The sequence below is a fragment of the Chiloscyllium plagiosum genome, unplaced genomic scaffold (genome assembly GCF_037043375.1).
Source record: "Chiloscyllium plagiosum isolate Xiang-an unplaced genomic scaffold, Cpla_swu_hap1 HiC_scaffold_2, whole genome shotgun sequence".
In the NCBI taxonomy this organism is placed as follows: domain Eukaryota; kingdom Metazoa; phylum Chordata; class Chondrichthyes; order Orectolobiformes; family Hemiscylliidae; genus Chiloscyllium; species Chiloscyllium plagiosum.
The window spans coordinates 89634969-89648319 of record NW_028270140.1 but is presented as its reverse complement, the minus strand read 5'-3'; the positions used below and the strand labels follow the sequence as shown (position 1 = coordinate 89648319).

Here is a 13351-nt window from a genome sequence, read left to right as displayed (position 1 = left end):
AAGATCCTGGAGGTTACCATTTACCATTGACTGGACTCACCATGTAAATCCAGTGGCTACAAGACCAGGTCAGAGGCAAGGAATATTGCAGCAAGTAACTCACCCCCTGACTTCCTAAAGCCTAACAATCATCCGCAAGACACAATTCAGGAATGTGATGAAATGCTCCCCACCTGCCTAATGGGAGCAGCTCCAACAATGCTCAAGAAGAGTGACAACATTCAGGACAGCCAGCCCATTTGATTGGTACTGCATCCATTTTCTCTATCAATGATGCTAATTTGCAGCAGTGTGCGCTATTTACAAGATGCACTGCAGAAATTCACCCAAGTTCCTTAGACAGTATCTTACAAACCTATGACAATTTCTAGCTAGAAGGACAAGGACAGCAGATAAATGGGAATACCACCACCTGCATGTTCCTCTCCAAGACATTCACCATCCTGACTTGGAAATATATCGCTGTTCCTTCATTGTCACCAGGTCACAATCCTGGAATTCCTCCCTAAGGGCATTGTGGGTCTACATACACCACATGAACTGCAGCAGTTCAAGAATGCAGCTCAGCACCACCTTCTCATGGGCAATTAGGGATGGGCAATAAATGCTTGCCAGGCAGCTACACCTATTTTCCCATGAGGGAGTACACAAAAAATAAACTTTTCAAGGGCAGGGGATAAACTACAAATGTCAATGATATTCAACCCACAAAACAATCTTTTTTTAAAATAAAAACAAATCATTACTACATTATTTAAACCATCTAGTATTGTTTGGTTAGAGTGTGTTATTCAGTTCTGGACAATATATTTTGAGAAGCTTGCCAAAACCTTAGAAAAGGTGTAGAGTATTTATCAGAATAGTATCAGCGATGACCAGTCATGATCCTATTGAATCATGAAGCAGGTTTGTGGGCCATGTGGACTACCCTGTTAGTCTTCTGTTTTTATGTTTGAATTAAACTGATCTTTAACTTGACCTTGGAGAGCTTGATGGTTGATATTCAGTATAAAAAGCAGAAATCTCAAGTAATAAAGTTCTCTTTTGACAGAGAATATTTTATCCTGCCAAAATCCCAAATCAAAAGAAGATTACAGTAATGAAGACTGAATTGCAAAGTCACTCTCTAAAGAAAACTACAAAATAAAATCATTCCAGCTATTCATAAGTATCTCTGAAGATTATTTAGTTGAAAAGAACTAATTGGTTGGTACATGGAATAAAATGTATAAAAGATGCAGAAGGTTTTCAATTTGATTGTAGTCAGAAAATATTTAGACATGATGAGGTATCTGAAGGTGAAAACAATTCAGTAACTGAACTTAATTGGCAAGAGGATTTCTCACATTTGATAATTGATACATTGTAATAGAAATACATTGCATATAACAGCTGGAGCCCAATCATTTCACATAGATCTGAACCAGTACATTAGACAGCATGTAATATTGGAATGCTATTTGACTCACAAAGTTTCTTTGCTTCACAAATCATATATAATTCACCATGTCTACTTGATATCGCATAAAATGCTGAAGGTTAATCAAGGAAAGCCATCCTTATATCTTCAATACTCAAACCTATCTTGCAGCACTCTGCTAACAGCATGACCATCCCCACTGCAAGCTCACAATTTTGAACTTCTTCTCCAACTCAAGCATTGCAGGATATATTTGGAGAGTATTACTCCCACCGGTGCAGATCCGATGGTTAGAGACCAGGATAATTGTCACTTTCCAACCCAAGCCTGGATATTGTCCATGTCTTGTTGCATTTAGACGTGGAATGCTTCAGTAACTGAGCAGTCACAAATTATACTGAACATTGTCAGTCATTAGGAAACATCCCCAATTCTGAACTCAAATAACTGATGAAGCAGCTAAAGATAGTTGCACGTTTATACTACCCTGAAGAATTTTTGAAGAAATGGAATACTCCCCACTTGCCTGGATGAAAATAGCTTCATCTACACTCAAGAAGCTCGATGCCATCCACGACAAAGCAACCCACTCAACTGGCAACACATCCACAAGCAACTATTCCCTCCACTACTGACTCAATAGCCGCAACGTGTACTCTACAATGAAGGAATGGTGATACAGTTCCAAATCAGGATGGTGATTGGCTGGGAGAGGAGCTTGCAGGTGATGGTGTTCCTTTGTATCTGTTACTCTTGTCCTTTGAGATGAAAGCAATTGTGGGTTTGGAGAGTGCTGTTCAGGAAACTTTTGTGAAATTCACCAAAGATTCCTCAATAGCACCTCCCAAACCCACAATCACTTTTATCTAAAAGGACAATGTTAGCAGATACAAGGGAACACCATCACCTGCAAGTTCCCCTCCCAGCCACTCACCATCCTGATTTGCAAGTATATCACCATTCCTTCACTGTCATTGGATCAAAATCTAGAATTCCCTCCCCAATGATGTTGTGTGTCTATAGCACATAAACTGCAGTGGTTCAAGAGGGCAGCTGGGCAACTTGGGACAGGCAATAAATGCTGGCCTCACCAGTGGTATTTACATCCCTTGAGTGAATAAAAACATGTAGCACTAGGCATTCCTGACTAGTCCACAATCGTAGTATGCTATACTCCCGTTTTCACTTGGAATTATCATGGATGCAGATTTTTCTTTAATATGTTAGAGCTGCATGAAAGCTGAATCACATGTAACATTCTGCCATTTACAGTTAGATACTATTTGAGATGCTAAATAGATCCAGAATTTATATATGTTAAGCATACTCTTGGGAAATAAGGCAGGGCAGGTGACTGAGGTGTCAGTGGGGGAGCACTTTGGGGCCAGCGATCATAATTCTATTAGATTTAAAATAATGTTGGAAAAAGATAGACCAGATCTAAAAGTTGAAGTTCTAAATTGGAGAAAGGCCAATTTTGAAGGTATTAGGCAAGATGTTCACAGGTAAAGGGATGGCTGGAAAATGGGAAGCCTTCAGAAATGAGATAACGAGAATCCAGAGAAAGTATATTCCTGTTAGGGTGAAAGGAAAGGCTGGTAGGTATAGGGAATGCTGGATGACTAAAGGAATTGAGGGTTTGGTTAAGAAAAAGAAGGAAGCATATGTAAAGTATAGACAGGAGAGATTAAGTGAATCCTTAGAAGAGTATAAAGGCAGTAGGAGTATACTTAAGAGGGAAATCAGGATGGCAAAAAGGGGACATGAGATAGCTTTGCCAAATAGAATTAAGGAGAATTCAAAGGGTTTTTACAAATACATCAAGGACAAAAGGGTAACTAGGGAGAGAATAGGGCCCCTCAAAGATCAGCAAGGCGGCCTTTGTGTGGAGCTGCTGAAAATGGGGGAGATACTAAATGAGTATTTTACATCAGTATTTACTGTGGAAAAGGATATGGAAGATATAGATATAGATTGTAGGGAAATAGATGATGACATCTTGAAAAATGTCCATGTTACAGAGGAGGAAGTGTTGGATGTCTTGAAACAGGTAAAGGTGGATAAATCCCCAGGACCTGATCAGGTGTACCCGAGAACTCTGTGGTAAGCTAGAGAAGTGATTGCTGGGCCTCTTGCTGAGATATTTGTATAATCGATAGTTACAGGTGAGGTGCCAGAAGACTGGAGGTTGGCTAATATGGTGCCACTGTTTAAGAAGGGCTGTAAGGACAAGCCAAGGAACTATAGACCAGTGAGCCTAATGTCGATGGTGGGCAAGTTGTTGGAGGGAATCCTAAGGGACAGGATGTACATGTATTTGGAAAGGCAAGGACTGATTAGGGATAGTCAACATGGCTTTGTGCGTGGGAAATCATGTCTCACAAACTTGACTGAGTTTTTTGAGGAAATAACTAAGAGGATTGATGAGGGCAGAGGAGTAGATGTGATCTATATGGACTTCAGTAAGGCGTTCGACAAGGTTCCCCATGGGAGACTGATTAGCAAGTTTAGATCTCACAGAATACAGGGAAAACTAGCCATTTGGATACAGTTAGTAAGTTTGCAGATGACACCAAAATTGGAGGTGTAGTGGACAGCGACGAGGGTTACCTCAGATTACAACAGGATCTTGACCAGACGGGCCAATGGGCTGAGAATTGGCAGATGGAGTTTTATTCAGATAAAATCCAGGTGCTGCATTTTGTGAAAGCAAATCTTAGCAGGACTTATACACTTAATGGTAATGTCCTAGGGAGTATTGCTGAACAAAGAGACCTTGGAGTGCAGGTTCATAGCTCCTTGAAAGTGGAGTCACAGGTAGAGAGGATAATGAAGAAGGTGTTTGGTATGCTTTCCTTTATTGGTCAGAATATTGAGTACAGGAGTTGGGAGGTCATGTTGCGGCTGTACAGGACATTGGTTAGGCCACTGTTGGAATATTGCGTGCAATTCTGGTCTCCTTCCTATCTGAAAGATGTTGTGAAACCTGAAAGGGTTCAGAAAAGATTTACAAGAATGTTGCCAGGGTTGGAGGATTTGAGCTATAGGGAGAGGCTGAACAGGCTGGGGCTGTTTTCCCTGGAGCTTTGGAAGCTGAGGGGTGACCTTATAGAGGTTTACAAAATTATGAGGGGCATGGATAGTATAAATAGGCAAAGTCTTTTCCCTGGGGTCGGGGAGTCCAGAACTATAAGGTATGGGTTTAAGGTGAGAGGGGAAAGATATAAAAGAGATCTAAGGGGCAACTTTTTCACACAGAGGGTGGTACAGGTATGGAATGAGCTGCCAGAGGAAGTGGTGGAGGCTGGTACAATTGCAACATTTAAGAGGCATTTGGATGGGTATACGAATAGGAAGGGTTTGAAGGGATATGGGCTAGGTGCTGGCAGGTGGGACTAGATTGGGTTGGGATATCTGGTCGGCATGGATGGGTTGGACCATGGATGGGTCTGTTTCCATGCTGTACATCTCTATGACTCTATCTGAACTCTCTTCACCATCTCAGCCTCCCTAGCCTTTTAGAACTTTGTTTTGAGACACTCTTCATTGACACAAATACCCCATATGGTATAATCCAGGAAGATGACAAAAAGGAACCCTGAATGCAGCATTCCCTCCATGCGTCTGCCAGTTTACCACTCCTCACAGATTACCAATCACGGTTGAAATACTGAAATAACTCAAGGTCAAAGCACATGAAAAGTTAGAACATTACGAGGCAATAATATAAGACCAGTAGAAAAGCCCTCATAGCCAAAACACTGGGCATATTTAATAATGGTGTAGTCACTCTAAATTAAACAAAACTTACAGAGGAATTTTACTTAGAGGAGAGATAAAATTTACCCATCCTACTTATGTGGTAATTCAACAGCTAGCCTTCACGGTCCGGCTCAAAATATATAGAGATAGTTGGCAAATGTACCTCAAAATAATTCCAAAACACCCAGGAAAAATAATCAGTTACTGGTGTGGCTAATCAGAGAAAAACTATGAATAAATATAATAGAATTGGTGAGAGGGAGTTCCTCCAATCACAGGCTTGTTCCATCCTGTGCTTGCTGCTGATGTGTTCACTGATGAGCAACTATAGGCTAAATAAAAAGCTGAACTTCAAAGGTAATAATATCTAGATTAGGAGTGGGGAACCTGCGGCCTTAAGGCCTTCTAGGCCATTGTATGTGGCCTTTTGAATGAATCCCAATTTTGCAGAACAAATCTTTTATTTTTTGTTAATATGTTTTTATCATCCTTTATTATTTTTATTTTAATCTTAAAATACCAGAAAGTAAAAGAAAATTCAACGAAATAATCCTCACAGACTGACCGCCACAATTAAAAAATTGCTAAGTCATAAGGGCTATTGGTAAGTCTTGGATGCGGCCTTATTAGATTACAACTAACATAATGCGGCTTTTTAACGTGAAAAGGTTCCCCACCTCTGATCTAGATTATTAGAGTTAGAATTTTTTTTGAGTATTTGAATTAGAATCCCCACAGTGTGGAAACAGGCCCTTCAGCCCAACTAATCCACACCGACCCGCCAAAGAGTAACCCACCCAGACCCATCCCCTGCCCTATATTTGCCCCTGACTAATGCACCTAATCTACACATCCCTGAACACTATGGGCTATTTAGCGTGGCCAATTCACCTAATCTGCACATCTTTGAATTGTGGGAGGAAACCAGAGAACGCAGAGGAAACCCACAGAGACACGAGGAGAATGTGCAAACTCCAGACAGACAGTTGACTGAAGCTGGAATTGTACATGGTAGCAGTGCTAACTACTGAGCCACCGTGCTGCCCTATTAAGTGAGCTATGAAAAAAAATGACAAAGAGTACATATGATGAATATATGTCTCAAAGGCTTGTATGGACGAAATGGTTTTGATTCTTTGGCAGTGGCATGAACATTGTGGAAATTGGGAGAGGGATCAGCTTCAGCTGAACCATGCTAAGACCAGTGCTTTTGTGAATCGTATACTCGGGTGGTAATGAGATTTGATGATTCAGGCTGGGATAGGCCTTGACTGCATTGACCATTTAAAATGCTGTCTGTGTGGTGTTCAACATTGGATTGTCTGTTAACTCATATTTACCTCAATCCTAAATATTAGAGTTTATATTTTTATCTACTGTTTACAATCTAGAGTAATTCTCTTGTTCAGCATACCTATTTCGTAATATAGGTCATTCTGCTATATATAATGTGCGTTTCGTTGACACAAATTTACTATCACACGATGATGAATTGGGATCACTGTTTCTAAAATACCAAGTTTTAAAACATGTATTAGTTATAACGCAATCCCAAATTCATTTGTTTAAATAGTACTGCTATTACATGATTTTCGTGGAAGACAGGATTTCACAAGAACAGAACTACCACTTTATAGCATAACTGACTGTGTAGCGTTTGTTTTTTTTTAAAGTTGCATAAGAGTTTCGGTGTTATTAGAGTTATTAGAGTTAGAATTTTTTCGAGTATTTGAATTAGAATCCCCACAGTGTGGAAACAGGCCCTTCAGCCCAACTAATCCACACCGACCCGCCAAAGAGTAACCCACCCAGACCCATCCCCTGCCCTATATTTGCCCCTGACTAATGCACCTAATCTACACATCCCTGAACACTATGGGCTGTTTAGCGTGGCCAATTCACCTAATCTGCACATCTTTGAATTGTGGGAGGAAACCAGAGAACGCAGAGCAAACCCACAGAGACACGAGGAGAATGAGCAAACTCGGTTTCGGTGTTGCCATTCACCTCTCTTTCTTTATTACTGGCTCTTCAACTCATTCTACTCTTTAAAAGATTATGGTATGTCAAACTGTATCATAATGATCAAGCTTGTTCACTAGCCATATTATGGAATCACAGCATTATTGCAAGAGTGCTATTCAGCTTTGTTGCTTTGCATGAAGGGTTCCCACATCCCAAAGATATTACTATGCAGCCTACTGAGCACAGAAACCCACATATTAGAACATCCTAAACTTAGATCAATTATCATGATTGGATTTACCTGTGTACTCAGTTTAACCATCAGGGTGGCCATAAGGGATCTATGTTTGGAATGCTCTCATGTGTGGGTTTCTGTGCTCAGTTGACTGCATAGTAATACCTCCTTATTTAAAAATATTCTTGAACAGGAAGTACTTTTTTCATCTTTACAAATGGGTTTTAAAGTGTTTTAAATCCAATTTTTCAGTTGTTCCCTCTTCCATTCCTTTTTACAGTTCAACATGATCCAAGTATTCCCTTCAGAACGAGACAATGACTGATCAAAGATGAAGTGGGATTCCTCTTTGGATTTATTCATTGCTTCACAGGTTGCACTGATGACTGTGGTGTACTGCTTTTGGATTAGGGTGAGGTGAGGTATCATATGGATATTCATTTGTTCCATGATGGGCTCATTGAGACAGTTAGATTAGATTAGATTAGATTAGATTAGATTATCTACAGTATGGAAACAGGCCTTTCGGCCCAACATGTCCACACCAACCCTCTGAAGAGTAAACCGCCCAGACCTATTCCCCCACCCTATATTTACCCCTGACTAATACACCTAACACTATGGGCAACTTAGCACAACCAATCCACCTAACCTGCACATCTTTGGATTGTTGGAGGAAACTGGAGCACCCAGAGGAAACACACACAGACACGGGGAGAACGTGCAAACTCCACATAGACAGTTGCCTGAGGTGGGAATCAAACCCTGGGTTCCTGCTGCTGTGAGGCAACAGTGCTAACCACCGTTATAGTGTTTTTATAGTGAAACAGCCTCCATGGATTTAGTACTCTTCCTCAGATTTATCTTTTCAGAAGAATGTGTTTATTCCACTTTGTTCTTTGAGCAGATTCTTTTCTGAATATTATATCTCACTCAAGGCAGTGATGTCGATGCCTCGGTTCCCAAGCTACAAAAGCAGTAAAGGTTCAGGTCCATCTCTCCTGGGGTTACTCCTGTGGTCCTGATGTGTCAGATCCAGAACTTGATGATGAACTTAGCACAATGCTAATAATTCAGACACATGCCAATCAGTATGTTGGAATTTTCAAAAGGGATTTTGCAACCAAATGATTCGGCTAACTTGTACGTTTTTATTGGTTCATGGATTTCTATTTGTTTGCAATTTGCAGGAACATCAACAGCACACCCTATGGGTAAGTAAGGTAAAGTCACCATAGTCTGAGAGGACCATTGGGCAGCTCTGTCATGACAGAGAGAGATAACTGGTGATGAGTTTAACTCATGGATCATTACATCTTAGACAACGGGAGAGGTTGAGAAAGTGAGATGTTCATGGTTAAGTGTAGGATCACAAATAGCAACTTCTGGATTTCGATGATTAACTCGTGTTGACCAGAATTCAGAAATTATTACCAGTTTCAGAGGAAAAATGATGCTCTATCAGTCCTGCACAAGCTATTTAGGGTGACACGGTGGCTCAGTGGTTAGCACTAATACTTCACAGCACCAGGGACCTGAGTTCACTTCCAGCCTTCAAAAGTGACTGTATGGAGTTTTCACATTCTCTCTGTGTCTGCGTGAGTTTCGCTAGGTACTCTGGTTTCCTATCTCAGTCTAAGGATGTGCAAGTTACGTGGATTGGCCATGCTAAAGTTCCCTTAGTATACAGGGATTAATAGTCTAGATGAATTAGCCATGGTAAACGCAGGTTACAGGAAGAGGGTGGGTGCTTGGGTCCAGACGGGATGCTGTTTGGAGGATTGGTGCAGACCTGATGGGCTCAATTGGCTCTTTTCACATTGTAGGGGCTCTGTGATATGGCTGGATGGATTAAGACAAATTAGTTTATTTTGCCACTAAGTTGCCACACATAGGTCTTTATGTTGATTTTGAATATTCCACCAACCTTTCTCCTTTGGACTGTACATTTCCCCTCAAAAGATTTTTCTGCTTTGTCCAAAACAGGACTCCCTTCCTCGAAGCACTTGTGAAAGCAATATGTCCACTGGTGTCTCTGAAAACAACCTGTCACATTTCTGTCTTAGCTATTTCGTGCATTCAGAATATTGTTTCATCTTATATTATCCTTTAAGAAAGGGTTTCAGTAGGTTTTGTTTTCTTAACTAAGGATGCTCCTACTCATAGGTGTTGGAATGCTTGAATTTTGGTGAGTAAACTAATTCATCTCGTCTAGAAGTTAGAAGCAATGGGGTAGTGATCAACCAAAAAGTGCTATACCTCAGCTAACTTATAACTGCCAAGCATTCAGACTCTTCAGATATGCATGAAGAACATTTAACTCAATCATCCCTGTAGCTGAGTTTAATTGTTGTTTTTGCAATATTTCAGTTTCTGATTATTACATTTTGATTATATTACTGTATTCTAATTACATTTCGCAAGTGCATTTTCTGATAAATGAATGTCTGGCCTCAACATTACAGAAGAAATAAAAACAGAGACTGAGCTCATCAAACGCCCTGTGGAGTACAATCCAGGCTCCAGTGAAGGACAACATTTCGACCTTTGAACTCAATTATCCTGGAATTCTGGACCTGTTGCTTCAATTGAACCAGAGAAATTTATTTTATTCATTTTCATTATATAGAATTCTCTTCAGTAACAAAAGTAATGAACAAAAAAATGCATAAGCTATTACCACTAATTTTACAAATTGTTGTCACAATAGTCCTGTTAAATTTCCTTACCTTGTGACAAAAGCTCTCTCTAATAACATAAATCCATTTTGCCATATCTTCTCCTCCTTTCCTGATTATGAACAATGCGATATTGTATTTCTGCAAGGATAATTATCACACTCATTAAAAAAAGCTCTTATCATCTTTGGTAAGAATGAGTGCATAAACATTACACACTCAGAACTATGAGGATGCTGATTTGCTTGATCAAAACGGTCACAGTGTTAAATAGTAAGACCGTAAGTCCATAAGACATAGGAGTGGAAGTAAGGCCATTCGAGCCATCAAGTCCACTCCGCCATTCAATCATGGCTGATGGGCATTTTAACTCCACATACTCGCACTCTCCCCGCAGCCCTTAATTCCTTGCAAGATCAAGAATTCATCAATCTCTGCCTTGAAGGCATTTAACATCCTGGCCTCCAATGCGCTCCGTGGCCCACCACTCTCTGGCTGAACAAACATCTCCTCATTTCCTTTTTAAATTGACCCCCTCTAATTCTACGGCTGTGCCCACGGGTCCTAGTTTTCCCGCCCAATGGAAATAACTTCCCAGCATCCACCCTTTCTAAGCCATGTATTATCTTGTAAGTTTCAATTAGATCTCCCCTCAACCTTCTAATCTCTAATGAATACAATCACAGGGTCCTCAGCCAATCATCATAGGTTAGGCCTACCATTCCAGGGATCATCCGTATGAATCTCCACTGGACACACTCCAGTGTCATTATGTCCTTCTTGAGGTGTGAGGCCCAAAATGGGGCCTAACTAGAGCTTTATAAACTCTCAGAAGTGCATCACTGATTTTATATTCCAACCCTCTTGAGATAAATGACAACATTACATTCACTTTCTTAATCACAGACTCAACCTGCAAGTTAACCTTTAGAGAATTCTGGACTAGCACTCCCAGATCTCTTTGTATGTTGGCTTTATGAATTTTCTCACCATTTAGAAAATAGTCCATGCCTGTATTCTTTTTTCCAAAGTGCAAGAACTCGCATTTGCTCACATTGAATTTCATCAGCCATTTCCTGGACCACTCTCCTAAACAGTCTAAATCTTTCTGCAGCCTCCCCACCTCCTCAGAACTACCTGCCTGTCCACCTAACTCCGTATCATCGGCAAACTTCACTAGAATGCCCTCGGTCCCTTCATCAAGATCATTAATATATAAAGTGAACAGCTGCTGCCCCAACACTGAACCCTGCGGGACCCCACTTGTCACAAGCTGCCATTCTGAAGAAGAACCATTTATCCCAATTCTCTGCCTTCTGTCAGACAGCTAGTTCACAATCCATGCCAGTAGCTCACCTTGAACACAAAGGGCCCTCACCTTACTCAGCAGCCTCCCGTGAGACACATTATCAAAGGCCTTTTAGAAGTCTAGATAGATGACATCTACTGGGTTTCCCTGGTCTAACCTACTTGTTACCTCTTCAAAGAATTCTAACAAGTTTGTCAGGCACGACCTCCCCTTACTAAATCCATGCTGACTTATTCTACTCCAACCTTGCACTTCCAAGAATTTAGAAATCTCATCCTTAAAATTGGAATCTAGAATTTTACCTACAACCAAGTCTATAACTTTCCATCTTTTGTCTTGATTCTTTCTTGAACAAGGGGGCTACACAGTGATTTTCCAACCATCTGGGACTTTCCCTGACTCCAGTGACTTTTGAAAGATCTCAACCAATGCCTCCACTATTTCCTCAGCCACCTCCCTCAGAATCGGGGCTGGGAGATTTATCAATTTTTAGATCTTTTAGCTTTTCTAGCACTTGCTCTTTCATAATGGCTACCATTATCAACTCTGCCCCTGACTTTACTTCATTATTGGGATATTGTTCATGTCTTCTACTGCAAAGACTGACACAAAGTACTTATTACATTCTTTAGCTATTTCCTTATCTCCCATCACTAGCCTTTCAGCATCAATTTGGTGCAGCCCAATGTCTACTTTTGCCTCTCGTTTGTTTCTTAAGTATTGAAAGAAACTTTTACTATCACTTCTAATATTACTGGCTAGCCTACCTTCATATTTGATCCTGTCCTTCCTTATTTCTCTCTGTTATTCTCTGTTTGCTTTTGTAGTCTTCCCAATCTTCTGATTTCCCAGTGCTGTTGGCCACTTTATAGGCTCTTTCTTTTGCTTAGATACATTTCCTGACTTCCTTCATTAGCCATATTTGTCTAATCCCTCCCCGCCCACCGGGTAATCTTTTTTTTCTTTGGGATGAACCTCTGTATTGTGTCCTCAATTACACGCAGAGACTCCTGCCATTGTTGCTCTACTGTCTTCCCCACTAGGCTCTGCTTCCAGTCAATTTTCATCAGTTCCTCTCTCAAGCCCCTGGAATTATCTTTATTTAACTGTCGCATCATTACTTCTGATTTTGCCTTCTCTCTTTCAAATTGCAGACTGAACTCTACCATATTATGATCACTGCCTCCTAAGTGTTCCCTTACTTTAAGATCTTTTATAAAGTCTGGCTTATTACATAAGACTAAGTCCAGAATAGCCTGCTCCCTTGTTTGCTCCATCACAAGCTGTTCCAAAAAGCCATCCTGTAAGCATTCCATGAATTCCCATAATTTTTGCAGTAAGTCTGCCTTTGGTTTAGAATTTGTTTATCAAATTGAAAAGTATTGTGACAATGTAACTGTGTGTATCAGTAAAATGAATCATTTTCAGACCTTTGATTTAACACAGTAACCAATCTGTTATTGAATTTGCATGTGTATTTGGGTAGTTCTGAAAAGCAGGTTTCCTGAAGAGGACATTTACTTCACTTTTTACTCTGAGACATTCTAAATTTGTTGTTTTTGGTGTGTTCCATCCTCTGTGCAAAAGCTTGCTCGCACACCTTCTTTGAGCTTATTCCCCTCTCAACTTAAACATATGCCCTTGAGTCATTTAACATTTCCACCCTAAGAAAAGGACTCTAACTATTCACCCTGTCCATGCCTCTCATAATTCTATATACTTATATCAGGTTGCCCCTTAGTCTCTGATGCTCTAGTGTGAACAATCTAAATTTGTTCAACTTCTCCCTACTTCCCAATCCTAGCAACATTCTGGTAAATTTATTTTGCACCTTCTCCAAAGCCTCTGCATACTTCCTATAATGTGGCAGGGAATCAGTTTAGCTCAGAAGGCTGGATTGTTGGTTTACAGAATGCTGTAATGCTAACAGTGTGGGTTCAATTCCCATCACTGGTTTGATGTTACCATGAAGGACTCCTCTC

At 40.5% G+C, this 13351-nt stretch overlaps 1 long non-coding RNA gene across 1 annotated transcript in view; it reads left to right on the top strand.

Annotated features, from left to right (window-relative positions):
• LOC148151937 (uncharacterized) overlaps positions 1-12730 on the top strand; it is a 37626-nt gene extending 24896 nt beyond the window's left edge. The window contains exons 2-3 of the long non-coding RNA XR_015759155.1: positions 7663-7799; positions 9848-12730. This is a non-coding gene — a long non-coding RNA (uncharacterized LOC148151937). The remainder of the gene's footprint in view (positions 1-7662; positions 7800-9847) is intronic.
• The last annotated feature ends 621 nt before the right edge of the window (positions 12731-13351 follow it).